This window comes from Gorilla gorilla, chromosome 9 (assembly GCF_029281585.2).
Source record: "Gorilla gorilla gorilla isolate KB3781 chromosome 9, NHGRI_mGorGor1-v2.1_pri, whole genome shotgun sequence".
NCBI classification, from domain to species: domain Eukaryota; kingdom Metazoa; phylum Chordata; class Mammalia; order Primates; family Hominidae; genus Gorilla; species Gorilla gorilla.
In genome coordinates, this window is record NC_073233.2 from 141,993,284 (window position 1) to 142,020,981 (window position 27,698).

General features: G+C 53.9%; 2 long non-coding RNA genes across 3 annotated transcripts; both read left to right on the top strand.

The window, feature by feature from the left end:
* The first annotated feature begins 278 nt into the window (after positions 1-278).
* Positions 279-4,498, top strand: LOC109028785 (uncharacterized). 2 transcript variants are annotated; one of them, XR_008669903.2, is made up of 3 exons: positions 322-696; positions 3,437-3,749; positions 4,384-4,498. It is a non-coding gene; the product is annotated as an uncharacterized lncRNA (long non-coding RNA). The 2 variants fall into 2 exon arrangements; XR_002007761.2 differs by lacking the exon at positions 4,384-4,498 and having other exon boundaries at positions 279-696; positions 3,437-3,777.
* A 2,135-nt stretch (positions 4,499-6,633) lies between these two features.
* On the top strand, positions 6,634-15,057 carry LOC101137651 (uncharacterized). Its single transcript, XR_002007830.4, has 3 exons — positions 6,634-6,688; positions 11,513-11,719; positions 13,563-15,057. It is a non-coding gene; the product is annotated as an uncharacterized lncRNA (long non-coding RNA).
* Positions 15,058-27,698: the final 12,641 nt, after the last annotated feature.

A 27,698-nucleotide genomic window follows, 5' to 3' on the forward strand; every position in this document is an offset into this window, starting at 1 on the left:
TTATGAGCCTCTTTTCTGTATAATTAGGAAACATCCTTATAATCTTATCACTAGTATCATGGAGAAAATTGCCAAGTCTTTCCTTTCCTTTTCCTCTCCAACTTCATACCTAGGCTCTGCCCTCCCACACACTCCTACACCAGCCCCCCATCCTGGCTTCCCTCACACTGCCCCGGGCCAGGGCCGAAGCTGCAGCGGTGGTGGCAACAGCAACAGCTGTTGCTAAGGAAGCTGAGAATGCAGGGTGGGGGCCGGAGAGTGGGCAGCAACCCAGCAGGGCAGCACCCCCCATGCATGTCTGAGCGCCTTGGGCCCTGGAAACAGTGTTCCCAGCTGGCTGCCATGGCAACGGCAGGCTTCAGAGCCATTCATCTCGGTCTGGACAGCTTCCCCTGCTCGCACTAGCGCTTTGTCTCCCTAAGTGGCTAAGTGAGGTGTGAAAGGGTCTGTGGTGACTGGACAAAGGAGCACAAAGGGCAGAAGGTGGGTCATGCGCCCCACACTGAGCAGGCACCCTGGGGGGTCTGAGAGGCCAGGGAGGGGGTCTGGGCCAGCTCCCTAACAGAGGGCCTGGCTGCTGGAGAAGCAGCTCAGAACACAGAGATGGCCATGCCTCTCCCAAAGACCTCTGCCTGTGAGCCTCAGCTACTTGCCCAAGAGCCATCCTAGAAAGGAGAAGTACTGGTTACATCCCAGGTAAGCCAGCAGCCAGGTGACACTTGGTCACTTCTAGATGTGGTAACTAACTGGATTTTTCCTCAGGCTGACAGGGTGCGTAAAAAGGTGAGAGATTGGGCACGAATGGGAGGGTTCCTAAGGGTGAGAGATTGGGAGGGAATGACTCCTGGGCCTAATTTAAACAAAGCTAAAAGACAGATGAAGTCAGAGGTGAATGAAGCAGTTAAGGTCCTGCCTTCAGCTCAAGACCACCCATCTGGTTGTAGGTACTGTTTAGAACTATTGCCATCTGAAAGGACTGTCCTTGGAAGCACTGTCCGTGGGACCATTTATTGAGTGGAGATTAAACATTGTACCTATCTCAACGTCATCTTCAAAGTGAGATTAAGTACCTGAGTGAAGTATTGTCCTCTTTTCACACATGAGGAAATGGAGGCTTCAAGGTCAAACCCCTTGCCCAGAGACATGCAGCAGAAAGTGATGGAGCTGAGATTTGAACTTGCACCTGTCTGCCTGCAAATCCCATCTCTTCCTGATGTGCCAGAGACAGCAGAAGGGCCCACGGCTGTGTAGATGTGGCCTATTAGCCTCTCAAGTCTAGAGCAAGCCCCTCAGTGTGGGGCCCCTCCCTAGCCGCACTTCCTGCCACACCTGTCCTTCTAGAGCAAGCCCCTCAGTGTGGGGCCCCTCCCTAGCCGCACTTCCTGCCACACCTGTCCTTCTGGAGCAAGCCCCTCAGTGTGGGGCCTCTCCCTAGCCGCACTTCCTGCCACACCTGTCCTTCTAGAGCAAGCCCCTCAGTGTGGGGCCCCTCCCTAGCCGCACTTCCTGACACACCTGTCCTTCAAGCAGCCGCCTTTCTTTAGAACCCTGCGTCTACTGAGGTGATCACTCTGCATAGCTGCTTTAAAACCGTATGAAGATGACAGAAGGATCTCATCTGCAACCCAGAGCTCTCTGCGCCTGGTGGTGACTCCCAAGAAGCTCCCATAAGGAAGAGGCCCCTCAAAGAACACACTGAACACAGTGGACCCTCTGCTACCAAAACAGGCAGGGAAGCATCTCCTGGAGTCTGCTTGGTCAGCTCTGCTCTCAGAAGCTTGGAGGGCAAACGGGGGTGACTGGACCCAGCTGGAATAATGGAAAGAATGAGAACTAGCACTTAGAAGCACCTACTGTGTTCCAGAAATTCTGGTGCATTTATCTGTGTAGCCTTCAAAATAGCTCTATTGGGTTGATAGTATTTTTGCCCCATGTTATGGTATAAGAAACTGAGTTCAGAGAGGTTAGGTAACTTGAATCAGGCCAGAAAGCACTTAAGCCCAAACTTAACTAGCTCCAACATCTCTATCATTTCTATTCTATCCTCTGACCTCCCCGACACTGTCTGCTCCTTATGGTCTGTTAAAGTCAGGAATCCCCAATTCAGTCTCTTAGCTGGGTGTCCAAGTAGTCCACCTTCCTCCTCAGGGCTCCCTCACCCACACAGCAGATGGGCATCTTTCATCCTGCAGCTAATTTTATTTCTCTTTTCCCATTCTTCTCACCCTCTTGGCTCAGTCCAAGCAGGAGAGCAGGAGTCAGAGCCAGAAGCCAGAACAAGGCTCTCAGCCCATCTCTTTCTCCAAGGGGCAGGCAGGAAAGGAGACAGTGGGATTCCCATCAATGCTGAGTGCCAAGGAGGGGTCATCAGGAAAGCCTGCAGATGGGGTCTCGGTCCCAGGCCTGGCCCCACTGCAGGATGAACCCTCTCCAAACTTTCCTCTCTGATCTCTAATTCCCCAGGAGAAGCTCTGACATCCACAGCCCTTGCCAGGATCATGGGGAAGGTGGGGTTGGGGAAGCACACACCCCAAGAGGCTATTATCATTCTGTGGGATGGGCTGTCCGTCTCCATCTGACTTTTCCTCTCCAGGCCAGAAGTAGACCTCAGGCTCAGCCTGGTTTGGGTGCTATGTCCCTCTTTGAGATCAATTCTTGGGAGGTAGTTTGCAGTCATTGGAAGGGCTCAGGATTAGGAGTCAGACGACTTATGTTGTGTTCCCATTTCTGCCACCAACAAGCAAGGTGGGTTGGAATAAGACAGTTTGCCTTTTTTGGGCCTCAGTTTCCTCTTCTGTAGTAATTGGGCCAACTAGTCCACTCAGATTCTCTAAATTGCTTCTCTGAGCTCTGGAACTTCCTTAAATGTATTCCACACCTCCCTGCCCCTACTGACATGCCTTCCAACCCCAACAGCCCAATGTTTCTATCCTATCCAGACCCTGCCAAAATAGAAAGAGTACAAGGCAGTTGGTTTGTTGGTGTTATGACTTCTTTTCTTTTCAGGCAAGAAGTCAGATTTAAATCGTGCCTCAATCAGCACCGAAGCTGGAATGCTCAAGTCTCCTACACAATGGCTTACATAAAAACAGCTCACCTCTCATTTCTCTCTCTCTTTGTTCTGCTCTTTTCCAATCACTCGGTCAAGTAATATCTATTAAGTGGATATGTCTGCAAGGCACTGCGCAGAAATGTAATCCAAAATGACAAGGTCCTTGTCCAAGAGGAACTTAACAATTCCACAAGGATCCAGCACAGATGGGAGCTTTAAAGGCAGCCCACTGCCCTCATGCAGGGGGGAAGATAAAGGATTTTTTTAATGCCTTTTAATGTTTTAAAGTTTCTTTTACCTACTTCAGTTGTTAATTTTATAGTGACATCATGTTTTTGGTGTCTGTCTTTGAGTGTTAAGCCTGTCTTCTGTCTTCTCATCCAGGGAGGAAGTCAAGCTGCTCCAGACATCAGCACTCCACTTCACAAACTCACCACCCATGGTCTCTCCTGTGGGGACCTCAGCTTTGCACCTGGATGTGCCAACCTGGCTCCTGCATTTCCATACCCCAACGCAAGAGTCTCAATGCAAGGGCTGTAACATGCCAGCAGTGTCTGTACAAGCAAACGATGGCACTCATAGCAGATGGAGGGCGTGGGGCGGTGGAGCTGTGCCTTCCCCTCTCCTGAGGCCCCTGGGCTTCGAGCAGTCTTCACGCTCCTGAGTTCTTTCTCAGAATTCCCTCCTAAACCTCTTAGTGAGTAAATGCTGCTTGCCATATCCTCTCTTCCTTTAGTCTTGACGCCTAAATACTCCACATCTGCTCCATAAATAATAACTTCTCTAGAGCTCTTTATAATTTACGAAGGGCTTGCACCTGTAGTTTCTCACTTAATCTTCTCAACCATCCTGCGGGACAGGGTTATTATTGCTCCTTCTTTACAGATAAGAACCTGAAGCTCAGGGAGATTTAGTGAGGGGCCCAAAGCCTCACAGCTGGACCCAGCTGAACTAAGCTGGGACTTAACCGAGCTCTTTCGGCTTCTACATGAAATTAGAGGGAGAAACTGCTTCTCCCCACTGAGTTCTCTCCTCCCCTAACGTGTCACATCCCCTGCACCTGGTGTTCTGGGAGTCTCACATCTCAAGCTCTCTCCTGGACTCCTTATACTGCACAGAGCCCAGAGCTCCAGACACAACAGGAGGGGGTTCCACAGAAGAAGGGGAATAAAAGAGATAAAAGACAGCCAAGGGCACCTGCTGCTCACTCCCGACCTGGGGACCAGGCAAAGTGGCCCAGGCCAACGTTAGAGTCCTCCGTGGTGGGATCAAGGGTTTAAAACACATAGTGTGGTTTCAAGGGTTTCTTAGGGTTGATTTTTTTTTCCTAGACAAATACAAAGAAAAATGAAGAAAAAATTAGGACAATGTCCCAGGAGCCTCAAGTAAAAACTAGGAAGCAGCTGGTGGTGGATGAAAAGCCATGCCAGGGAGATAGAAATGGAGTCTCCAGGCCGGCTGAGGCGTGTGTTTAATGGAGGCCGGCTGTGGAGTCTGTTTAATGGAGGCCGGCTGTGGAGTCTGTTTAATGGAGGCCGGCTGTGGAGTCTGTTTAATGGAGGCCGGCTGTGGAGTCTGTTTAATGGAGGCCGGCTGTGGAGTCTGTTTAATGGAGGCCGGCTGTGGAGTCTGTTTAATGGAGGCCGGCTGTGGAGTCTGTTTAATGGAGGCCGGCTGAGGCGTGTGTTTAATGGAGGCCGGCTGTGGAGTCTGTTTAATGGAGGCCGGCTGTGCAGGTAGAGGATGGAAGTGTCGGGAGCCCTCCCTGCAGAAGAAGAGGTGTGTCGACCCCACAGCTGCCAACGTGTCCCAGAATGAGGCCCCTCGTGAGTCTGCACGGGCTGGAAAGCAAGCCTGCCCTAGGTATGTGTGGGGCGGGGGCTGAGCCTCCAGCACCCCCAGTGTTCATAAGGAAGAGGTGTGTGGGAGCTCCCTGGGGGCTCAGACCAGGGTCAGGAGCTGTGGAGAACTGCGACCACCCTGCTCCTGGCTACCTCGAGCCCACGCTGGCTCCTTTGGCAGTGAGAAGACAAATGCCAGGTGGGGCTTAGGAGGAGGTCGGTGGATGAGAAAGATGGGAGGGGACTGGGGCAGAGGAAAGGGCTGGGCCCCCAGGATGAGGGGGAAAGGCAGGCAGGTGATCTGCAGGTGGGAAGGAGAGAGAAGATGGGAGCAGAGAAGAAACCATGAGGCCAGATAACGGGGCAGAGAAAGGAGACGGAGAAGCCACAGGGGCTTGGGGAGTGACGTGACATGTGGGTCACCTGTGAGGGCAAGCACCCCAGTCCTCTCTTCCTAAAGGCTGGTGGAAACAGGTGACAGAAGGTGCCGGATGCCTGCCACTCATACCCTCTCCTGCCTTCCCCCGTCTCCCTCATCTCTGTACCCTCCCCTGGGGGCTGAGCCCAGGTTCTGCTCTGCTTCTCAGTCCTCTTGTCCCTCAGTTACCACTTTCTGCGTTTTTCCAGACTCTTTCTGTTCATTCACCTGCCACAGACAAGGGCTGAAAATTCAGAAGCCACGTTTCTGATGCCAGCTCTGTTCCTCAAATGCTGGGCCGCACTGGTGGAGTGCCCTCTAGTCTGAACTCCACAGCTGCTTCATTGAGACCCCTCCCACGGAGTTGTAAGGGGATAATAGAGCGGATGAAAAAGGACTGTAAAAGCACCAAAGGATGAGGACACTTTGGATCCTACGTTTATTTCCAGGACTGAAGCCCTCAGGTTCCTTTAAGGGGAGACATCCTTGTGCTCGTCCTTGTCCTCGTCCTCCTGTGCACCATGGCTTGTGCTGTGGGCCTGACACACCTTGGGGCTGCCTTGTTTCAAGTCGGAAGAGGAGAACTTGTAGAGTGAGCCATGCTTGGATGGAAGGTAGGTGGGCTCACCAACATCCTCTACACAATTAGTACAGACTGTGATCTGAGGTGGCGTCCTAGAGCTAGAGGCTAAGAAGTCTCATGCCTGAAGCAGATCTAGGCATTTAACACACAGAATAAGCTAGGTGGGTTTTCAAGGAGCTGCTGAATATGCATGAGAGGCAGCAAGAGAGAGAGCAGGAGAATGAACATGGGGGAGACGCAGAGAAGCACACAGAGGCATGACTGATAAGGGCAGAGGAGGAAAGAAGGTCTCGGAGACCAGGGCATGAATGTGGTTGCACAGAGACAGGGAGAAGGATGGGGAGAAATGAGGAACAGGAAGAAGATTCTGAGAGAAATAAAGAGGCCGAGAGGAGCTGAGCCAGGCAGCCGGTGGAGCAGGCAGATGGAACAACAGAGACAAAGAACAGAGCCACAGAGTGGGCACACAGCAAGGCCTGGCAGCCAAGCCCTGTGGGTTTGGTGGGAGCAGATGCTTGTATGGGAGCAGCAGCTGATGGCCCCCAGCACGTGCATCCTTGTTGACTCCAGGCCCAGCACAGCCTCCTCGGCAGCCGGCCTTAGCCTGGAGGAGCAACCCTGGTCCAGAGAGGCAGACGAATGGCGGCCCTGCCCCGTGGGGGCTCCAGTTCTTCTCCTCCATCCTCCTCCAGGCTCCGCCCACCTGCTCCGTCTGCCTCCCAGGGCCTCGTGAATCCCAGGGAAGCCATGAGCTGCCACATCACGCCCGGAAGGAAGCGGGCTGCGTTGGAGGGGTGAGTGTGAACCGCTGCAGTGTGCTTAGCTCTTCCTCGGGTGGGAGCATGTGCAGGGGTGTGCACGCTGTGGGAGGGGCGAGAGGGGGAGAAATGTCTGGGCTGCACGGGAACTAGCGCCAAGAGGCTGGGACGAGGCGGGGTGGGGACAGATCCCCGGCAGCACTGCTGGCACAGCTGCCATGCCCAGAGCCCTCTCCACCCCTGGCTGCCTGGATGTGAGCATCTGCAGCCCCTTGCTGCCACCCAAGCCACCAGACTGCCATAACCTCCTCTGAGCGGAAAGGATCTGAGTGGACCCTGGTTTTTGGGTCAGAGGAGTCTTGGGGCTTCCTTGACCTCATTCTCTCCAGCTGCTACCCACAGGCCATTTTCCCATCACTCTACAATAGTCTGGTGTGAGTGGTGCCCCCACCCCAAGAAGCTCAGAAGGGCCAGGGAGAGGGAGGTTTCCACCAGGACCTAGCCTTCGCCCCAGTCCAAAGGCAACTCCCACACTGCCCTCCACACCCCCTCAAGCCCCTCCACAAAGGACATCCTCAGAACACTACAGGGACACCCCGACATCAGGCTCCCCACTGTGCCTGGGGCAGTCCTCGCTGGTCCCACACCCAAGGTCAGGGGTGCCTGCCAGTGGCCCAAAGTGCACAAGAGGCAAGCCCTGGGAGGGAAGAGGGTAGAGGGGAAGCGGGTGGGGAGGACAGTGTCGATTGCAGGCGCAATCCGAGCAAAAGACAGGCACCACAGGAGCCAGATGGGCCAAGAAGAAACAGAAGTTCAGTAGGAAGAGACGGATAAACAGCAGACACCAAGCAAGCAGCCAAGCATATGCTTTGCAAGCAGGCAACACAAGCACCCAGTAGGGTTTGGGGGGTGGGGAGGGTACATGAGCCCACAGGGAGGGGGACATTAGGTTTGCTGTGGGCTGACTCTGCCTGGTTAGAATCAGTGATCTAATCCTTCTCCATGGAGCCTCAGAAACATGGAGCTGCAGCCGGTGCTGGCAAGGAAAAGCAGCGTTTGGCAGGGTGGAAGGAAAGAGTGCTTATGCTGGTGCCCGAGAGATTGGTCTCTGGTAGAAGAAACATAGCCCCAGACTTGGAAGCCCGAATAGCCACGTGCTGTCTCCAAGACTCAGAGCAGAGACCCCTAAAGCTGAACCAGATTCAGAAGAGGAGCAGAGGACTGCCTCCCGCAAACCCGGGAAGTCCTTGAGCCCTGCAGGTGCCGGCTTTCCCTGCTAATGAAGCCCATCTAGGCTGGAGCCCTCAGTCTGGGTGATGTCATCCTTTTGAGCTTCAGGCAGGCAAGGGGTGGAGCCAGGCTAGAGCTTTGCAGAGTTTGCAGGCGCCACCCCTGACTGGTCTGACTTCTGGGCCCTGTCTACCCAGCTCCCTCTTGGCCACGGCTTCCTGGCCAGCCCTGCTGGAAACCAGGAGCTGCTGCAGAGCTGGAGGAGGGAGGGGGTCACCCAGAGTCACCTCTGCAGAGAGCAGGGCCTGGCAGGGGATGGGCTTCACAGAGGCCCTCTTCCACCCATCCATGCTTGTTCCTACGTTCACTTCAGGGAGCCCTGAGGTTTTGCGGGAACCCAGGGTCCTGGGACCCCAGCCTCAGCCTCTCCCCTCCACGTAGCATGTTCAGAAATGCTCATCTGCAGTACCAAGTACCAGGTGTCCCAGTGGAATTTCTTCTCTGAATACCACTCTGGGGAGGAATAAAACTGAGGGAGATAAGCACCACCCTGGGTTTGTTCGTGCTGAGCTAAAGGAATAAAGCCTCTGCACTGAATTGGAGCCTGTTCTAAGCCCCAAGGCCAGCCAGCCCTCCTGCAGAATGGTGCCTTCACCTCTCACATGCTCCTGCTGGACATAAGCCAGCGCTGTGCCAACTGCTGGCCTCCCTCTGATGCTGGCATTGGCCCCAGCTTCCTGCCTCCCCTCCTCCAGGGCCACCCTAACCCATACCAGCCACCATGGCTTGAAGCATTGAGGTCTCTGGACTAGACAAAACTGTGGTCTTCGTCTGCCCATCATAGATGTGTAGGTGCTACTGGGGGTTTCCTCTGGCAGCCCCATACCTGCCCAGGGTAACACAGGTGCAGGAAGCAGCCCCGGCTGGTCGGTGAAACTCACCACACCACAGGGCCTCTTGTTTGGACTCAGCTGCTTGGCACAGCCCCAGTGCCCAGGAGCAGAGAGGAGCTTTCCCAGGTGCAAGCCCTCAGAAAAGCCTGGGAGCCAAGCCTCTGTGTGCCCACGTGCCCAGGGCAGATGCTCCGCTCAGTGCCAAGGCCCTCTTAGCCCTCCCCAAGCCGTCGTCTCTGTAGCCATATGTCTGGGACAGACAAAAGTGAGGATGAGGGTGACACTGGCGGAGGAAAGGAGCGGGTGAGATTTCTACTGCGATTCATGAAGCCCTGGGCTAGGGCCTGATTCACAGCAGGAAAATGCTGCCCCGACTTTGCCAGCTCTTGACACATCCTGATAGCCTATAGCATCATGCATATTACACTTTGCAGTCTGCTCTCTTAGATGTTGAATTGTATTCCCACAACACTGCCATAATGGAGATAAGGCAGATAATATTTTAATCCATTTTATGGATGAGGAAACTGAGGTAGGATTTGAACATCTATTTCTGGAAGGCCTCACAAGGCATGTGAAGGTATACAAAAATAAATGAGCAAAACAGCGTGTTATGAAGCCAGTTAAGCTGACAGCCCAGGCTCCCAGAGGCCTGGTATCACCATCCTTCCCTACACCATGCTCAACTCAGAATGAAGAGACACGGCGATGGCTAGGGGCAGAGGTTCTCCCCCACGGACAGCTGCTTGAGGAAGGAGTGACGAAAAGAGAGCAGGCAATTGAGTGATGAAGTGGACTGTCGCCTGGCCTGTGTGCCTGGGACCTGGGCATGGCCCGCATATGCAGACGGTGTGAAGGCTGTTGTTTCTGTGTGCACATGTGTACATGTCATGTAGGATGTGTATTCTGTTTTTAGGCCTGTACATACGTAGATCCATTGTGTGTGTTTATATGGGTGTGCTAGGAAAGGGCATTTCGTATGTTCCAGCTAACTGTATCCAGTAACATGTATGGATGGCAAATGCGCGGACACGAAGGATAGAAAAGGAAGACGAGGATGGTTATGTGGAAATGTGAGCAGGGTCTGTACATGTTTGCTGGATGACTGTAAGAGAAGCATTATACACACGGATTCAAGAATCCGCCTGTGAGGCCGGGCTCGGTGGTTCATGCCTGTAACCCCAGCACTTTGGGAAGCCAAGGCGGGCGGGTCACTTGAGGTCAGGAGTTTGAGACCAGCCTGGCCAACGTGGCAAACCTCCATCTCTACTAAAAATACAAAAATTAGCCAGGTGTGGTGGCGCGCCTGTAATCCCAGTTACTCTAGAGGCTGAGGGAGGAGAATCTCTTGAACCCAGGAGGCGGAGGTTGCAGTGAGCTGAGATGGCGCCATTGCACTCCAGCCTGGGCGACAAGAGCTAAACTCCGTCTCAAAAAAAAAAAAAAAAAAAAGTGCACGTGAGCATAAGCTTGTGGGTGTGGGTGCACAAGCGTGGACTGTGTATAGCGATGGCTAAGTGTGTAAAGAGCTTGAGTACCAGCTGTAGAAGGGCATTTCCTGGGGGGGTCCCTGCTGAGACGCCAGCTCAGGTGCTTCTGTGCCCTTCTTGCAGTGGGGTTCTTACAGGGCCGTCCCACGAGCCTGCTCAGAGCCAGGCAGCCCCGGCCACGCCTGTGCCACAGAGCAGCGCCTCCTTCACCATCCACGCTCCTCCCAATTCCGCAGAGGACCCGAAACCTCAGTCCCGAGCAGATCAATTGCCGCTAATAACATTTAAATTCTGGCCTGGAGGTGCTGAGGCGGCCCTGGGAAAGAGGAAGGAAAAGGTGGCATGGATTTCAAAGGAGGGACTTGGAGTTGACAGATCCGATCCTTCCGATCCTGCAGTCTCTAGCCCCGCACCCCCGCCCCCACCCCCACCGCCAAGCCGAAAACCCAATCCTGGGCCCACCCGTTTGCGTGGATGCCACAGCTCGGCCGGAAGGCTTCAGCGTGGGAGGGGGTGGGGGTGACACCAGGGCTGCCCCTTGAGAGCGACACTGGCCTGAGCCCCGTTCTCCCCGCGCCCCCCACCCCCGCCTCGCTGCAGACGGTTCGCCTTCTCCACTCTTCTCCACTCTCCCAACCAGAGGGCCAGGGAGGGGGAGCGGGAGGAGGGGCGGTGCAGGGGCGGGTCTCCTCCGAGCAGGGTGGCCCTCAGCACCCCTTCCCAGACATGTGCCTGGCACACCCACGCACTCGCACGGAAAGGCCCCACTTCCCCTCAGCGTCTGGGTGCTGGGCCGTGCTGGGCCCTCCCCCGTGGAACTGAGATTTATGAAGCCGTAACCGGCCAGCGCCGCGGCAACCTCCGCTTAATCCCGGAGCCAGGCCGGCCTCCTGCGCCGCAGAGGGGAGGGCGCTCGGTGGGCGCTGGGCGGAGGCGTGGGACCGGCAGAAGGCGGCTGGGAGCTCTTCCCAGGAAAGGCCAGCACCTGAGGTTGCACTTTCTCCCCGTTTCCCCTCAGTAAAAGACGCACCAGCAACTTAGAATTCGAGGCACTGCAGAGCTGGAAGGGGCCTCGGCGCTGCTCCCTCCGCCCCCTCATTTCACAAACCAGAAAGCTGAGACCCAAAGCAGGGAAGGGACTTGGCCAAGGTCAGAGCTCATCTGGGACCACACGAAGATGATAACTTGCTAGGAGTTTTGCAAATGGGTTTGTCTACAGTTTGGTAGAATTAAAACATTTTTTTTAGTTCAAATTTTCAACAGTGGCCGGATCCCTCTAATCCACAGTGGTGGAGCACTGTGATTGACATTCAGCGCAAAGCTCTTGCTGGGAAATGCGGTGACCGAGCCGTCAGCACAGGCGGCAGCTGCCTCCCACACTTAAGACAGGACTTCTAAAGCCACAGTCCCTGTGTGAGCCTCCTGGAGCTCACAGTCCCTCAAACGGCAGGCAGGTTTGTGAATGTTTCCGTGTTCTGAACATTTTTCTGAAAAAGGGTTCACAGCTTTAATTGATTTACAAAGAGACGTACACCATGGAAGAGATTGAGAATCATTTCCTTAAAGCAACAAGAATCTAGGCTGGGGAGAAATCAGATTTTAGGAACGAGCTGCTAGGCACCGTAGCAGCATTCAGAGACATGAAAGCATTGGATTGTTTCCTAGATTTAAGAGCATACATTTTGCAACATGAAAGGGCTTCTATGCTCTAGAATGTAAGTTCCTCAAGGATAGGGCTCTAGTCTATCTCTTCACCTAAGGTATCCTTAGATCCTGGATCAGTGCCTGCATGTAATCACAGGTGCGAACACACATGTGATTAATTTGTTAGTCTGCACAGCACTTCTCTTTCCATACCCACTCCTGCCTGGTCTCCAGCAGTCGTGAGAATTGCCATCGTTAAGGAAACCCTGATGCAAGAATTGCAAGAATTGCAAGAATGACTCTGTTTGTTTGTTTGTTTATTGAGACGGAGTCTTGCTCTGTCGCCCAGGCTGGAGTGCAGTGGCTCGATCTCGGCTCACTGCAAACTCCACCTCCCAGGTTCACGCCATTCTCCTGCCTCAGCCTCCCGAGTAGCTGGGACTACAGGCGCCCGCCAGCGCGCCCGGCTAATTTTTTGTATTTTTAGTAGAGACGGGGTTTCACCGTGTTAGCCAGGATGGTCTCGATCTCCTGACCTCGTGATCCGCCCGCCTCGGCCTCCCAAAGTGCTGGGGTTACAGGCGTGAGCCACCGCGCCCGGCCAAGAATGACTTTGTAATTCAGTGTTGACATTCAGGACCTTTTTCATTTCGTGTTAAAGACTGATCACCCTGGGAAAATCAAGGCAGTCCAGCCAAACCCCAAGTCCCAATCAAATGCAGTTTGTATCGAACCCCACGACTGCCCAGCACCTTTGGGAAGCCCATTGCTTTCTATGCAGACGCAGAGCTCCCAGAAAGCACAGGTGGATGTGCTCAGCTTGCCTTGTGACGTGAATGCCTGAAAACAGAACAGGACTAAAAATTCACTGTCTCAGAGCCTGCAGCTTGGGAGTCTGAGTTCTCAGGGACAAGAAGAGAAGAGTTCCCAGTGTGGCAAGGACCAGGCGGACCAGCCTTAGGCTGGGCTCTGGTTCCTCCCCTCTCTGTGGATTCCCTTTGATCCTCCCCTCCTGCCCCACTTTGCAGCCTCCACAGCTTAGCTGCTAAATCACTGGGGATTAAGACGCTAGGGGCCGGAGGGGAGGGCAACACGTCCTGGGACAGAAAGGGCTCCTTTCCTGGGAGGGGTGAGAGGAAGCTGGGGTTCTCAGGGCCCCTGGCTGGGCCAGCCTTCCTGCCCTCCCCCACCAGCCTCACCCCCGTTAGCTGAACCTCCCGTGGACAGGCAAGCTCAGAGAGGCAGTTGTGCAGCTGCTGCTTCTGTCTGGGGCTAAAAATAGTCTCCTCTCCACCCATGTCCAGCTCAGGCTGGGCCAGAGCTCCGAAGAGGACTCACAGGCGGTGGGGGGGACAGAAGGTGGGGCCAGAGACAAGTGCCCCCATGGGCAAAGAGTAGGTGAGACGGGGCAGGGAAGGTAGGGCTGGGGCCTGCGTCTCAGCTCTGATCCCCCAGAAACTCCCTTAGGAAGGAAATAGAGTTTCTCATCCCTGTGTTTCTGAGGGGAAAAGGAGACAGAGAAAGGTTGGGCAGGCTGACTTGGGTCACGTACCAATATCTAACGTTTATGAAGTGCTTGTCAGACACTGTTTTAAGCTCTGTAGATGTCAAAGGACCCCATGACGTAGGTATTATTATTATTCCCTTTGACAGTTGAAGAGATGAAGGCGCAGAGGCATGAACTCCCGTAGCCAGAGAGTGTGAGCTGGACTCTACCTGGAGCAGCCTCGGTGCAGAGCCCATGCCCCCAACCATGTCCGTGGTCAAGGCCCAGCCCAGACAGGGCACAAAGGGGCTGAGGAAGAGGAAGTAAGATGCCAGGGTTGCCATGCAGGAGGGCAACCCCGAGTGAGATGGGCATCGTGGCCTAGGGCCCACCTTCCGGAAGAGCTCATCAGAACTTCGGACACACTGCATGGGCCTAGACCCAGGGCTCGTTGAGCTCCTCCCTCGGATTGGCTTCGAATTTTAGGTGAATCCTCTCTAGCGGCCACATTCACCCTTGCAAGCCTGCACTTTGTCATCTTCTGAAAAGGTGCAGGAACATGATGCCCAGCTGACTCCCAGGGAGCGGGGGCCCCAGAGGCCAGCGGAGCACAGCCGCAGCAGGCAGATCTGTTGGGAAACCACGGGAGTATAGGAGCAGGGCTGGGGGCACCTGAGGGCCTGTGGAGCCTGAATTATTGAAACGCTTAGAGTAAAGCAGATTTAGATTTCACAAAGACAGAGGTGAAGGTGGGTGAAGACGGAGGGAAGGATTTAAAGAGAAAGAGAAAGAGGAAAGATAAGAATGAGGGAGAAAGAGGAAGAGAGAAAGAAAAAGAGAAATAGAGTTATCAAAGATGACTGCAAGTCTGGCCTCTCTCAACCCAAGGAGCCAAGGAGGGGAAGGCCGGCCTGAGCAGCAACGTAGACAAGAGCTCAGGAGCTCAGGCGGGCAGGGACAGAGCCCTGGCTTCAGCAAGAGCGTGGGGAACAGAGGGCAAGGGGGTCCATGCAGCCCAGGATGGCAGGGTGCTCATACACCCAGCCTTGGTCCTGTCCCCTCTCCCATTGCCGCTTTTGAGCTCACCTTGTTTAAGGCCAAAGCACACACCATCCTCCCACAGAGCCACTAATGCAATTAACAAAACACATTCATAAATCTTGCATGGCGTCCGGAGCTGTCTCCTCTCCCTAAGCACAAAGGCCAGCTCCAGAGATGCTGTGCAGAGAGCTGTCTGACCTCTCCAGCGTCAGGGCCCCCTGAAAAGCGCAGCATAACCCTTAGTAGGACAGAAAGACCATTCTCTTCTGCCAACCATTACAAAGTGGAGTGGGGCTGGGGTTAGGAAACACAGACAAATCAGAAGAGGCTGAGAAGGCGGAGATGAAAGTGCATAGGTGTTTGCAGGGAGCTGGGGAATAGTTCGTGCCTTCCAAGCTCAACAAGAGAGCATTCAGCAGAGACCAGAGAATCACCACTTTTGGAGGGTGATTTTACCCTGTGAGAACAGAGCACAGGGTGTGTGGGACCCAGGGCATCTTCGGCAATGCAGGCGTGACTTGGCGGGATGCCGGTGTTTGTGTTTGCATGTGTGTGTGCGTGCGTGCATGCTCAGTCTGGAAAACTGGTGACTCACTAAAACACCGAGCTTTCTGATCTGAAGAGCTTATATTCGGCTATTTTTAGCTCGTCTTGTCTCTTGGCCCTTTTTTTCCCCTTGTCTGTTTTCAAATGTAGAGGAGTCTGGAGACCATGAATGCCGTGTGTGTGTGTCTGCTAATTTAGAGCTTGGGCCCAGAGGTGGGTACCCCTGAAAGTGCAGAGATGAAGGCACGTGGGGTGTATGTGTGTACAGCAGGGACACACTGACACAGACAGGGTGCACATGCTCTTATTCTGGCATGTACACACGCGTACCATGCATACGTGCAAGCAGGAGTGAGGCCAGAAACGTCCCTGGAAACTCCGGCCTACACTCTCTTCACGTGGGTTGGTGTACAGCTACCCACTATGCATACTTCACAAGTATAACTGCCTCCCCACCCCAGCCCCTGCCTCACACGACCCAGGTGGGCACACTCTCATGAGGCACATGGCCACAGGCACAGTCTGGGCCTATCTTGGGGAATGGCCCCAGCCCCTGTGCCTTGTTTCTTCTCTGTTCAGCCACTCTTCCAAAAATTATGACTTCTTCTCAAGAAGGCCTTTCTCTGCTGGTTGGCAATAGGAAACACGAAGTGCCAGCTTCTGCACTTGGCTTCTCCTGGGACTCGTTCAGCTGATCCCACCTGCCCACCACCATTGGCGGAGACCCCCTCCCCAGTCCAGTGGTCATCCAGCTACAGGGGGTCTGGCAACTGCTTAGAGAGGCCAGGCGGGGGTCAATGCCGTGTGAGCTCCGTTCCTCTAGCCGGGAGAGAGGGAGAAGGGAGAGCGAGCTCAGACTGCCGTCTGCCTAGGTGCAGTGTGGGGCAGGCGGGGAGCGGAGCTCGGACTGCCATCTGCCTAGGTGCAACGTGCGGCAGGCAGGGAGCGGACAGCACTCTTCAAGGCTCTGGAACGCTGGTGGGTTCCTGGACCTTGACTCTGTGTGACAGGACTGTGTATGCAACCCAGTGTCAAGAGCAGAAATGCGCAAATGCTGCCTATGACCAGTGCCTCAGTGATGCGGCACACCTGGGAAAGGGCACCCACAGCCTCTCTTTCCACACAGCACACATGCTGTGCACTCACCCACAGCGGCACGTGCCTGCATGCACACACTCTTAGAAGCCTGCGTGAGAGAGAACACGAGCCTTCGTTACTCCAGACACCAAAGCAAGCTCTGAGCTGCATCATCCCCCAAGTCTGCAGTTTAGGCATGGCTCAGAGGCCCCAGCCAAGGCGGCCAAAACCCAGCCATGTGTTGCTCCTTAAGCCATGTCTTCTGCTGAGGGTCTGCGTCAGCCCAGAGGAGGGGTCCTCGGTCTCCCTTGCCTGCCGGGAGGCCCTGTGGTTCCTGGAGTCCAGTGGGCTCAGCATCACGTCCTGGAAGGAGCCACTACCCGCCTACTGCCCCACTGCATTCCACTCCACACACATTTGGGGGTCCAGCGCTCTGTGCAAGGCACTCCATGTCATCATTATGAAGGAGGACCAGCCGGAGTCCCCACCCCCAGACCCCTGCCCCAAGATAGGCCGGCACAGAAGAAGATGCCTGCACAATTAGCCATTGCAGGACTCGCCACCTAGGGTGCGTGTGGGCATGAGCCACGCAGGAGGGATAATTCTCTCTTCCTCCTGGGGCCTGGGGGCCTTCACAGAGAACAGGACAGGGGCTTTTGCCTGGGCCCTGAATAATGAACAGATCTCCCCAGGCCAAAGAGGAACTTCTCAGGCAGGGAACTGGCCTGCATGAAGGTGTGAGATTGGGAAGCGTGGACAGGGGCTCGTGGGAGAAATCAGATCTTGCCAGCAGACAGATTGGAGCTCAAGCCTGCCTGACTTGCCTCCGGTTCTGTGGCTCTTGCCTGAAGGAGAAGTGATTTTGAATTATCTACCTCTCTTCTTACCCCACATGGAAGGAAAAAGTCTTTTTATCTTGAAAGATCTGGACTCCTTCTGCCTTCTGAGCATCTGTAAGATGGAGATACTAATAGGGCCTTCCCTATAGAGATATTTTGAAGATTAAATGAGAGACCTCATGGAAAGCTGTTAGCACAGAGCTGAGTAAGTAAGCATTGTCATTAGTTATTATTATCCTATTTTATAGGCTACCACAGTGATTCTCAACCGATTTTACCCCTCAGAGGTCATTTGGCAATGGCTGGAGACATGTTTGGTCGTCACAACTTGCAGGAGTGGGAGGGAGGCTGCTCCCCGCCCCTGGTGGGTAGGGCCAGGGTGCTGCTAAGCACCCACCATGCACAGGGCAGCCCCCACAGCAGAGCAGAGCCCCCCCAGAATGCAGAGAGCACAGAGGCTGAGAAGGCCTGGGCTGGGGGGTTTCACCTTCTCCTGAAGACAGTGCGGTGACCACGATTTTCAAGCAGTGAATGACATCATAAAATCTAAGTTTCAGAAAGAAAAATCTGGCAACGTTGTGACATGTCTAGAAAGCTCAGCCAGGGGCACTGCAGACCTGCAGATGAGACCGGGGGGAAGGAGGGCTGGGTCTGCAGCAAGACCAGGAGGCCGCACATTGGCAAGAAGAGAGCAGGAGAACCTGCTGAGGGCTAGAGGAAGGAAGGGACAGGCCTGGGGCCACTGGAGGACCCTAAAGTTTCCAGCACATGGACCTGAGCAGATGGTAGTGCCGCCTTTCAACAGCATAGGAAGAAAAGACTCCATTTGGGAACTGTCCTCCAGGGCCCAGGTTGGGGGAAGCTCCTCCACCAACCTGTACGTGAGCCATGCCCCTCCAGTCCATCTGCTCCCACTCAAGGGGGGACCACCCTTCAAGAGACCCTCACCCAGCCCATCAGTGCCCAAGAGAGGCGGGCATCCAACTGCACCATCTCCCTCTCCTTTCCCGTGCAGCTCCCTCTGAATGATGATCAGTGAGGCCCTGCAAGACGGCCTCCCGAGGCCGAGCCACCGAGCTGCAGGACGAAGATGATCTTTCTGGGCTCCTGATGTCCAGACCCTGTCTTGTCTTTCAGCATGTTCAGAATACCTGTGGCTGCTGTGGGCAGAGAGGAGGTACCGGGGAAGTCCTGGCAGACTTATCTATCGGCAGAGAGACTGAGTCTCCACGCCACCCCAATTCCCCCTGCCCTTTTGACTGAGCTCTGAACACAAGTTAGAGGAGCTGGGGAAAGCTCCAAGCAGCCAATACATCAGCCAGTGAGCACGTGACATGTCCTGTCTCGTGCCCAGCGCTGGGGAGGACATCCCCACAAATATCACAGCTCAAATGCACTGGTTGGGAAGGCAAGACTCACAGGCAGAGAACAGTCAAAAAACTATTAAAGAGGCCCCTGGCATAGTCTGAGGAGCCCTGGATAGAGGTAAGACCAGAGTTCTATCCCCAGGCCTCAGGCCTGAAGCAGGTCCCTGTACTTCCAAAAGCTCCAGCTACACCAAGTTATAGACAACTTCTCATCGCCTGGATTGTGGATGGCAGTGGCGCATCTGATTGATGGGTACTGATGCCTGGAGCACTGTGCTGAGGAGGAATCTGAGGCAGCAGCAAGTTTAGTAGGACTGTGATGGCCAACCGGCGAGGCGAGCGGTAGGTGCCACCGGGATGTCATGGGGATGTACCTCCTGCTTATTAACCCTTCTGGTTAAGAGCAACTGACTGGGGCCATTTCTAAGGACTCCTCCAGCTCCCAAATGGGATAATTCTACGATGGAAATGTTACATTTCAAGGCACTGGCTGGAGCACAATGAGGCAAAGCAGGAAGAGATCTGTGTGGGTTGGGATGATCAGGGAAGGCTTTGGGAAGGAGGCGGCACTTTAGTGCGGCCTCAAGGTGGGGGAGTGTGAGTAGCTGTACCGGAGGTGGGAGGACGTTTATGTGCATAAAACTGGGGCTGAGCATGGGCTGTTCTTGGTACAGGAGGGAGGCGGCTAGCATCGCTGGAATGCGTTGTCTGTGTTTGGGGCAAGTATGATTACATATGGGAGAGCACACTGCCTGAGAGCTTCCCACATTGAAGCCACAAGCAAAGATGACGTTCCATGCATGCTGGCTTCCAGTCCTCACAGCTCGTCTTCAAGGCAAATGCTCTTCCCAGCCTTCCCTAGCATTCTGTGACCTGCTCAGGGCTACCGCTGGCAGGTGCGAATCCTGCATTCAGCCTGGGCAGTGCGGTTCTGATGGCTTCGGGCATAACTTCTCTGCTCTGGTGCCTTCTCCACTCTTAGAAGCTGACCAGTAAGGAAACCCAGCAATGCAGTTGAGACACCATGGCCGGATCTGTGGATTCTAGGGACCAGGAAGAGGCAGGAACAGCTGTAGACTGAGGAAGGAGGGCCTTGCTTGAGTCATCAGTCACACAAACAGATCCAAGCAAAGAACAGGGCAAGGTGGACACAGATCAAAGATAGGCACTAAATGCCATTGGGCTAGGGCTTGCTTTAGACTTCCCCCAAGTCCTACATAATCTACTGGAAACAACAAAAAGTGTCCCAACCCTATGGGAATAGGCAAGAAGGTGTGGGAGGGCATGAAATTCCAGGGACGTGGGGCTCAGCCTGTGAGGATGGGAATAGAGCCTGCCATGGTCTTAACACCAGCCCAGAGGCAGAAGGCAACTGTCTAAATAAAGATCTCATTTCAGACAAAGCTTAATCCTGCCTTTGCCCAGGCCTGCAGCCTCCAGCTGTTTCCACGCTGTCCCTGCCTGGCACCTGGTGGTGCGCTGGGGAACTTTCTCCCTCCTTCCCAGCCCTCTCTCCTTCCTTCCTCCTTACTGGGTTCACAGACAGCTCCAGCCTCCACTCAGCTTGGCCTCTCAGTTCGACAGCACCCAGAAGGTCCTGTTGTGCACCGCCCTGCCCCCAGGCTCCTAAGCAGGGGAAGATGCTATGTCTCGTCTTGCTTTCTTCACCTCTCCCACCACCCTTGTCCCCACCCATCCGGGGATGGATCTGAAACCAGCCCGGGTATGAAACTCTCCGGCCTCTCTCCCAAACATCCTCGTGCCCCTGCTCCCCTTGCTCTGGTCCCACTCCATCTCAAGCCCCCTCTGCAGTCCTCCCTTCTGGTTTCTCCCTCTGGCCTCCGGGAGGCCTCTGGTGCCCGCACAACTTCCTGGCATTGAGAAGGACCAGAGCTGTAACGTGGGGCTGGAAGGTCCTAGAACCACCAGATAGTCCTGCCCTGCCAGCCTCTCCTTGTTAAGCTCTCCCTCCTGCTGTTCAGTCTATGCTCGACGACTAGAGGCCTGATTTTGAAACTCTCTTTTGGGGCCACTGGGTCAGGCCAGCCCTCCTCATTGTCAGGAAATGTATCCTCATTTCTTACCTTAATTTCTCAACTGCAGCCGTTCTTTCTTGCTCTGAGAAGTCACCCGGCGTGATGCTGCGGCCATGCTACTCCTCAGCGCTCTGCTTCCCAACCAAAACAATGCTCCTTCTCATCTTTTCCAAAGCTTCCGGCCCCAGCAGTTCTCGGACCTGGGGTGCTTTCCTCCCCGCAAGTAACAAAGGAGGACAAGCCCCAGCTTCTCTAAGATGCCTTCAGCTGCCTGGAAGAGGCCTGTGGAAGGCCCTGCAACTCTCCGCAGACCTCTGGGCATTGCTGCTGCTTCTCAGTGCCCCTCGTCCCCTCAGCCAGGTGAGTCACCATCATCCTCGCTCCTCCCAGACCCGAAACCTCTCCTCTCCCATCCTTCCTTCTCTTTGTATCTCTTTCCGTTTAAACACGCGAACGAACGCGTGTCCACACACGCATATCATTTCGGGCCCTATCTGGAGCTGTCATTGACAGAACTCAAATTGTGATAGGCAAATTGGCTTCAATGTCAGAGACAGGAAACCCAGTGATGCATCTCCCGGTGCCTGGAGAGCGAGGAGATAAGAGAGCAGAGATGGGCTGCCTCGGCCAGCAGCACCGGAGCAGGGACTGTAGCCAGGGAAGCAGGTCTTCTGCGGCTCCGGCTCAGGCACCGGAGTCCTGAGTGCTGGGGAGCCTGGCTTGATTCTTACCCCCAGCGTGATGTGGGATAACAAAAGGAGGATGGAGCACCTCCGAGATGCACTGAGCCCTTCCCGAGGGCTTCTCTAAGACAACCCAAGTTCTTTCCTAGCGGGAATCAGACATCTACAGCAGGGACCCTTAGCCCCCAGATGCCACATCCTACATGTAGGGCCAGTCACTGCCCTGGCAGTTAGGAGGGGACGGGTGAGAGCTGCTGCCGAAAGAGGAGCAGCCGTTCCAATGCCATCATACCTCTGCTTGTCCCCGTTACATAAAGCTCCAGCTGACTTGGCGTAATGACTAAGAAAACTTTCCAAACTTTCCGAAGACAGTTGGTGATCCTCTACCCTCCCGGTGACTGGTGAGAACTACCCCCACAGAGAGCCAGCAGAGAGGAAGGCTCCCAGCTCCGGGCCCTGACTCATCACACACACAAACACTCCCCAGCACTCTTTCCCAAAACAGTTCCCCTCCCACCCATCCACCCTCCTACCGGGGCTGGGTGACAAAAATGAACGCCCCAGAGATCTTGCCAAGTTCTGGGCCACGCTCAGCCCAGGGAACACGCAATTCCCCATAGAATGGGAGGAGCAGGCCCCGCCCCCTCTGGAAGCAAACAATGTCCATTGGAAGGAAATGACCACCTGACTCTACAATGATCACTGTATTGTTTTCCAAATACCTTGGACCACTCTCCCCCAAGAAAGAGTTCAAAGCTCTATAATCATAAAATATTAGGGCTTAAGGCAATCTTAAAGGTCATCTGTAGCGCCTCTCCCCTTCCCTGCTTCCATGCATCTACAGGTGGATTCACTTCTTTATCTATCTGTTCATCAGATAGCCACTCAGTTCCTACAGTTTGCCCATGTGCAACGCACGCACTGCAGGCCTCACAGACGCACTGTCTCCTCAAGACGCTTGTCATCTAGTGGGTGAGAAAGCAAGTGACAAGGCGTTGGAATAAGTAGGACAGGCACTGTGGTAGGAAGAGTGCATGTTCTAGAAGCACCGAGAGGGCACGTCACCCCCACCTTGGGGTAGTGGGGGGAATTCATGGAGACTTACTGGGAGATATTATATATATATGTATATGTACATAATAAATATAAAAATGTATTATAAGTAAATATATAAAATATATTATAAACACAAAAATATAAAATATATAAATATATATTATATAAAATATACATATATATTTTTTGAGACAGAGTTGGGCTGGAGTGCAGTGGCGCAATCTCGGCTCACTGCAACCTCTGCCTCCTGGGTTCACGCAATTCTCATGCTTCAGCCTCCTGAGTAGCTGGGACTACAGGCACACACCACCACGCCCAGCTAATTTTTGTATTTTTAGTTGAGATGGGGTTTTGCTGTGTTGACCAGGTTGATCTCAAACTCCTGGCCTCAAGTGATCTGCCCGTCTCAGCCTCCCAAAGTGCTGGGATGACAGGCATGAGCCACTGTGCCCAGCCTGGGAAAAATTATATTTAAGTTGAGCTATAAAAAATAAGGAAATTCCTTTTCAATCAATAAGAGGTCTGCTCATCACTCAGTACGGCTAAAGCATAGTGTCAGGCACACTGCATGATGATGAATCGAATGTAGTGTCCACACATAGAGTTTAATGCCTAGTGAGGGACATACAGTAAAGGTATGCATGACTAGAATATTCTATGCTCCCAACAGAAAGAAAAATGTTGAGGGATGGCCATCCCAAGTGCCCTGACTTAATCATCACACATTATATACATGGATCAGAATATCACATGGTCCCCAAAATATCTACGATGTATGAAAAAACCAGAATATACCTCGAAGCACCAGATAATGCTCCTAAAAGAAGGATCCGTGGAGTCCCAGGGAGGGTTTCAGAGAGGGTGAGGGAAGTTCCCAGCTGGAAAGACTTGCAAAAGCCCCATGGAAGAAATCTGAGTTCACCTTCAGGATGGCTAGGATTTAAAGGCACAGAGGGAGAAAGAAGGGCATTCTGAGCAAAAGTCATGCTACCAGCAAAGTGGAAGAACCAGTGACGTCTGGGGGAAGAAGAATACACCAGTCTGACCGAGGCACACGACAGGCAGTCCGTGCAGACACAGCGTGAACACAGGCAAAGCCTGAGGATGCTCTGAAATTTAAAGCCAGGCCCTGCAGTTTCTCAAGGTCACAGAGTGAGGAGAAGAGCAGGACTTCCGACGTGAACTGCAGTGCTCCTTCACAGATGACAGATGGCACTTTTCCCCTTGTGATGCTTTGGCCCCTCCCTGCTGGAGGAACCCTGTGGCTGACTCCTCCCCTCCCCAGGGGGTCTCTGGATGCAAAGCAAGGAGACCCCAGGCTAACAATCCAGGCTGTTCTACTCTGGCTTTTGCATTTTTTTTTTTTTTTTTTTGGATAAGTACATGGCCAGGCAAGGTGGCTCACACTTGTAATCCCAGTACTTCCAGATGCGGAAGCAGGAAGATCGCTTGAGCCCAGAAGTTTGAGACCAGCCTAAGCAACATAGTGAGACCTCATCCCTACAAAAAATTTTAAAAATTAGCTGGAAGTGGTGGCACACACCTGTGTCTCAGTTACTTGGGAGGCTGAGGAAGACGGATCGCATGTGCCCAGGAGTTCAGGCTGCAGTGGGCTGTGGTCGTGACACTGCACTCAGCCTGGGTGACAGAGCGAGATCCTGTCTCTAAAACACAATCAATCTATATTTTTAAAACTCTTTTGAAGAGGGCAGCAAAATCCACCCCACCAACTGAACTAGGGTCGCACCCTGGCTCCTAAGCAGCCCAGTGTGAAATATTTGGAACTCTTACGGCTGTTCTTTCTTCTTCCTCATCTCCACACAAATACACTAACCTATGGCTTTCAGTCTTAGCCCTTTATTGCTTTATGTACATGCCCGGCTCAGGGCTTACATCCATCTGGGTATCTCTGCTTAAGACTGCAAGTTCTTAAAATACTGGGATGCCGCCTGTAATCCCAGCAGTTTGGGAGGCTGAGGCGAGAGGATCCCTTGAGGTCAGGAGTTCGAGACCAGCCTGGGCAACACAGAAGACACTATCTCTACAAAAAATTAAAAAATTAGCTAGGCATAGTGGCACATGCCTGTGGTCCCAGCTACTCCGGAGATTGAAGCAGGAGGATCACTTGAGTGAGGGAGGTGGAGACTCCAGTGAGTCGTGATCGTGCCACTGCACTCCAGCCTGGACGACAGAGCGAGACCCTGCCCCCCCGCCAAAAAAAAAAAAAAAAATACTGGGATACTATACACAAAATTGCCTTGAAAACTTGAGCACAGAACACCAAACAGCTAAGCGTGCCGGTTTGGGGAGGGCGGGGGAAGAATAAGGAGCTGCAACAGTAAGAGGCCGCCACACGGTGGCGCAGTGAGGCTGGGAAACGGTGCACCCCGGGCAGGAGGGGGCACTCCCTGTCGCGGCCACCCGGGGTGGGCAGGAGGCGGCGCGGGCTGGCTGGTCTCTCCCGAGAAGGGTGCGTCTCAGGGCTTGTCAGTGGACCCCTGGAACATGGGGAAGACGCACAGACAAGGGTTTCGCTCTTTGCTCTCCTCTCTCCTTGTAAGACCTCTGTGACCAAGAGAGGCCCAGGGGCACCTGAAGGCCACTACGGTTGTATCCTGCTCTGAGCATCCATCCCTAGGCTGGGAGAGGGAGCAGCCGTCTGCAGGTGGGGATCCTAGCGACAGGACGAAGTGCCTGCCTGCGTACGTGCGGGCCTGCGTACGTGCGGGCCTGCGTACGTGCGGGCCTGCGTACGTGCGGGCCTGCGTACGTGCGGGCCTGCGTACGTGCGGGCCTGCGTACGTGCGGGCCTGCGTACGTGCGGGCCTGCGTACGTGCGGGCCTGCGTACGTGCGGGCCTGCGTACGTGCGGGCCTGCGTACGTGCGGGCCTGCGTACGTGCGGGCCTGCGTACGTGCGGGCCTGCGTACGTGCGGGCCTGCGTACGTGCGGGCCTGCGTACGTGCGGGCCTGCGTACGTGCGGGCCTGCGTACGTGCGGGCCTGCGTACGTGCGGGCCTGCGTACGTGCGGGCCTGCGTACGTGCGGGCCTGCGTACGTGCGGGCCTGCGTGCGCACTTGTCCTTGAGGTGCAGAGACTGGTGAGCAGGGTCAAAGATGCTTTTTTTCTTAGTCTGATGAGCTCTTGGAAACCAAGCTAATCTCTGGAGGGAAGACACACCCTGGACATTTGCTGCTGGCCTGGAATGGATGTTTTAAGAGCCCATCCTATGAGACGGTTGGAATGCTTTTTTTTCCTTTTTTTTTTTCTTTTTGGTAGAGACAAGGTCTCACTATTACCCAGGCTGGTCTTAAACTCCTGGACTCAAGCGATCCTCCCGTCTCAGCTTTCCAAAGTGCTGGGATTACAGACAACAGCCGCCATGCCTGGAGGTTTGAATGCTTCTAAGAAGCACAGGACATTGATGATTACACATTGTATCCGTGTATCAAAATATCACATGTATCCCACATGATAATGTACAATTATCATGTATCGAGTAAAAAAATAAGCACAGGAGAGCTTCCTTTCTGTTCTTACCCAAAACCCTTCCTACGCATAGACTGTGCACATCAAAAATGTTCCCACCACAGTCCATATTTGTTACTAAATATACACTCCTGGCCGGGCGCAGTGGCTGACGTCTGTAATCCCAACACTTTGGGAAGCCGAGGCAACATAGTAGTTCAAGACTGGCCTGAGCAACATGGCAAAACCCCATCTCTACAAAAAATACCAAAAAAAAAAAAAAAAAAAATAGGCTGGGGTGATGGCATGCACCTGTAGTCCCAACTACTCAGGAGGCTGAGGTGGAAGGATCACTTGAGCCCGGGAGGTCAGGGCTGCAGTGAGCCGAGATCACGCCACTGCTTTCCAGCCTGGGCGACAGAGTAAGACCTTGTCTCAAAAATAAAAAGTGAGCCAGGCGCGGTGGCTCACGCCTGTAATCCCAGCACTTTGGGAGGCCGAAGCGGGCGGATCACCAGGTCAGGAGTTCAAGACCATCCTGGCTAACACATCCCCGTCTCTACTAAAAATACAAAAAAAAATCAGACGGGCATGGTGATGGGCGCCTGTGGTCCCAGCTACTCGGGAGGCTGAGGCAGGAGAATGGCATGAACCCGGGAGCGGAGGTTGCAGTGAGCCGAGATCGCGCCACTGCACTCCAGCATGGGGGACAGAGCCAGACTCCGTCTCTAAATAAATAAATAGTGGGGAAAAATTCTACCAGTGTCCTTTCCAAACACTCCTCAACAGCTTTCTGCAAAATGCTGATCATAAGCGCGTCTATGCACGTGTTACTGGAAAGGGGTCCCAATCCAGACGCCAAGAGAGGGTTCTTGGATCTCACTCAAGAGAGAATTCGGGGCAAGTCCATAAAGTGAAAGCAAATTTATTAAGAAAGGAAAGGAATAAAAGAATGGTTACTCCATAGGTAGAGCAGCTCTGAGGGCTGCTGGTTGCCCATTTTTATGGTTATTTCTTAATGATATGCTAAACAAGAGGTAGATTATTCGTGCCTCCCCTTTTTAGACCATATAGGCTAACTTCCTGACGTTGCCATGGCATTTGTAAACTGTCATGGCACTGCTGGGAGTGCAGCAGTGAGGACGGCCAGAGGTCATTCTCTGCCATCTTGGTTTTGGTGGGTTTGGGCCGGCTTCTTTTCTGAAACCTGTTTTATCAGCAAGGTCTTTACGACCTGTATGTTGTGCCAACCTCTTATCTCATCCTGTGATTCAGAAAGCCTAACCCGTGGGAGTGCAGCCCAGCAGGTCTCAGTTTTTTCCCCAAGGCCCCATTCAAGATGGAGTTGCTCTGGTTCAGATGCCTCTGACACACAGATGCCCACAGATCCATCTTCACCTCAGCAATGCCTCTCACACACACAGCCACTGCAACCCTGTGTGTCTCCTCCCGAGAGGGTCCCTCAGACACAGTCGTGTATTTCGCCACTCAGAAAGGCGGGTTTGCCTTCCAACCTACGCACACAGAGGCCAGGAGGACAGACACAGTGCGACACAGAGGCAGGAATAGCAGTTCCATGTGGGCTGGGGCCCCCGCGCCATTTGCCCCTGCGAGGGAGGTTTGTTTCCCGCCTGTGCGTGCCGTTCTGGGCTCAGCATGGAGATGGGGGTGGAGGAGGAGGGCGGAGAGCAGCTTCTCAGAGTCAGGCTCCTTCCCAGCTGCGAGGGCAAACAATTCCCAAGAAGAGGATTGGGAATTCTCTGTGAGGGCAGAAGAGTGTGAGGAGAACACTCCCGGGAGAGGCTCGGCTGGGGCGGGGCAGGAAGGATTGCCTGAGAACGTTGAACTTGGCCTTCGCAGGGCAACCAAGAGTCAGAGTTTTCGTTGATGCCAGAAAGAGAAGTTGGGAGTGTGTGGGTCTGTGCGTGTGAAAAAAAGGGAGGGAGAGGCAGGAAGGGGACAAGGACAGACATCGAGGTGGAAGTAAGCAATGGAGAACACGCACAGAGTCAGACTACGGGAGCAAAGGGGTAGAAATAAGGAATCTTTAACTTAGAAGCGGAAGATTGGGAAGAAGAATAAACAGCGAGAGGCAGGGGATCCAATCTGGGAAGCGTGCAGAGAGAAAAGGGCCCAGAGCAGAAAGCTTGCAGGTGGAAGGAAGGAGGACAGGCGGGCAGGAAGCCCCA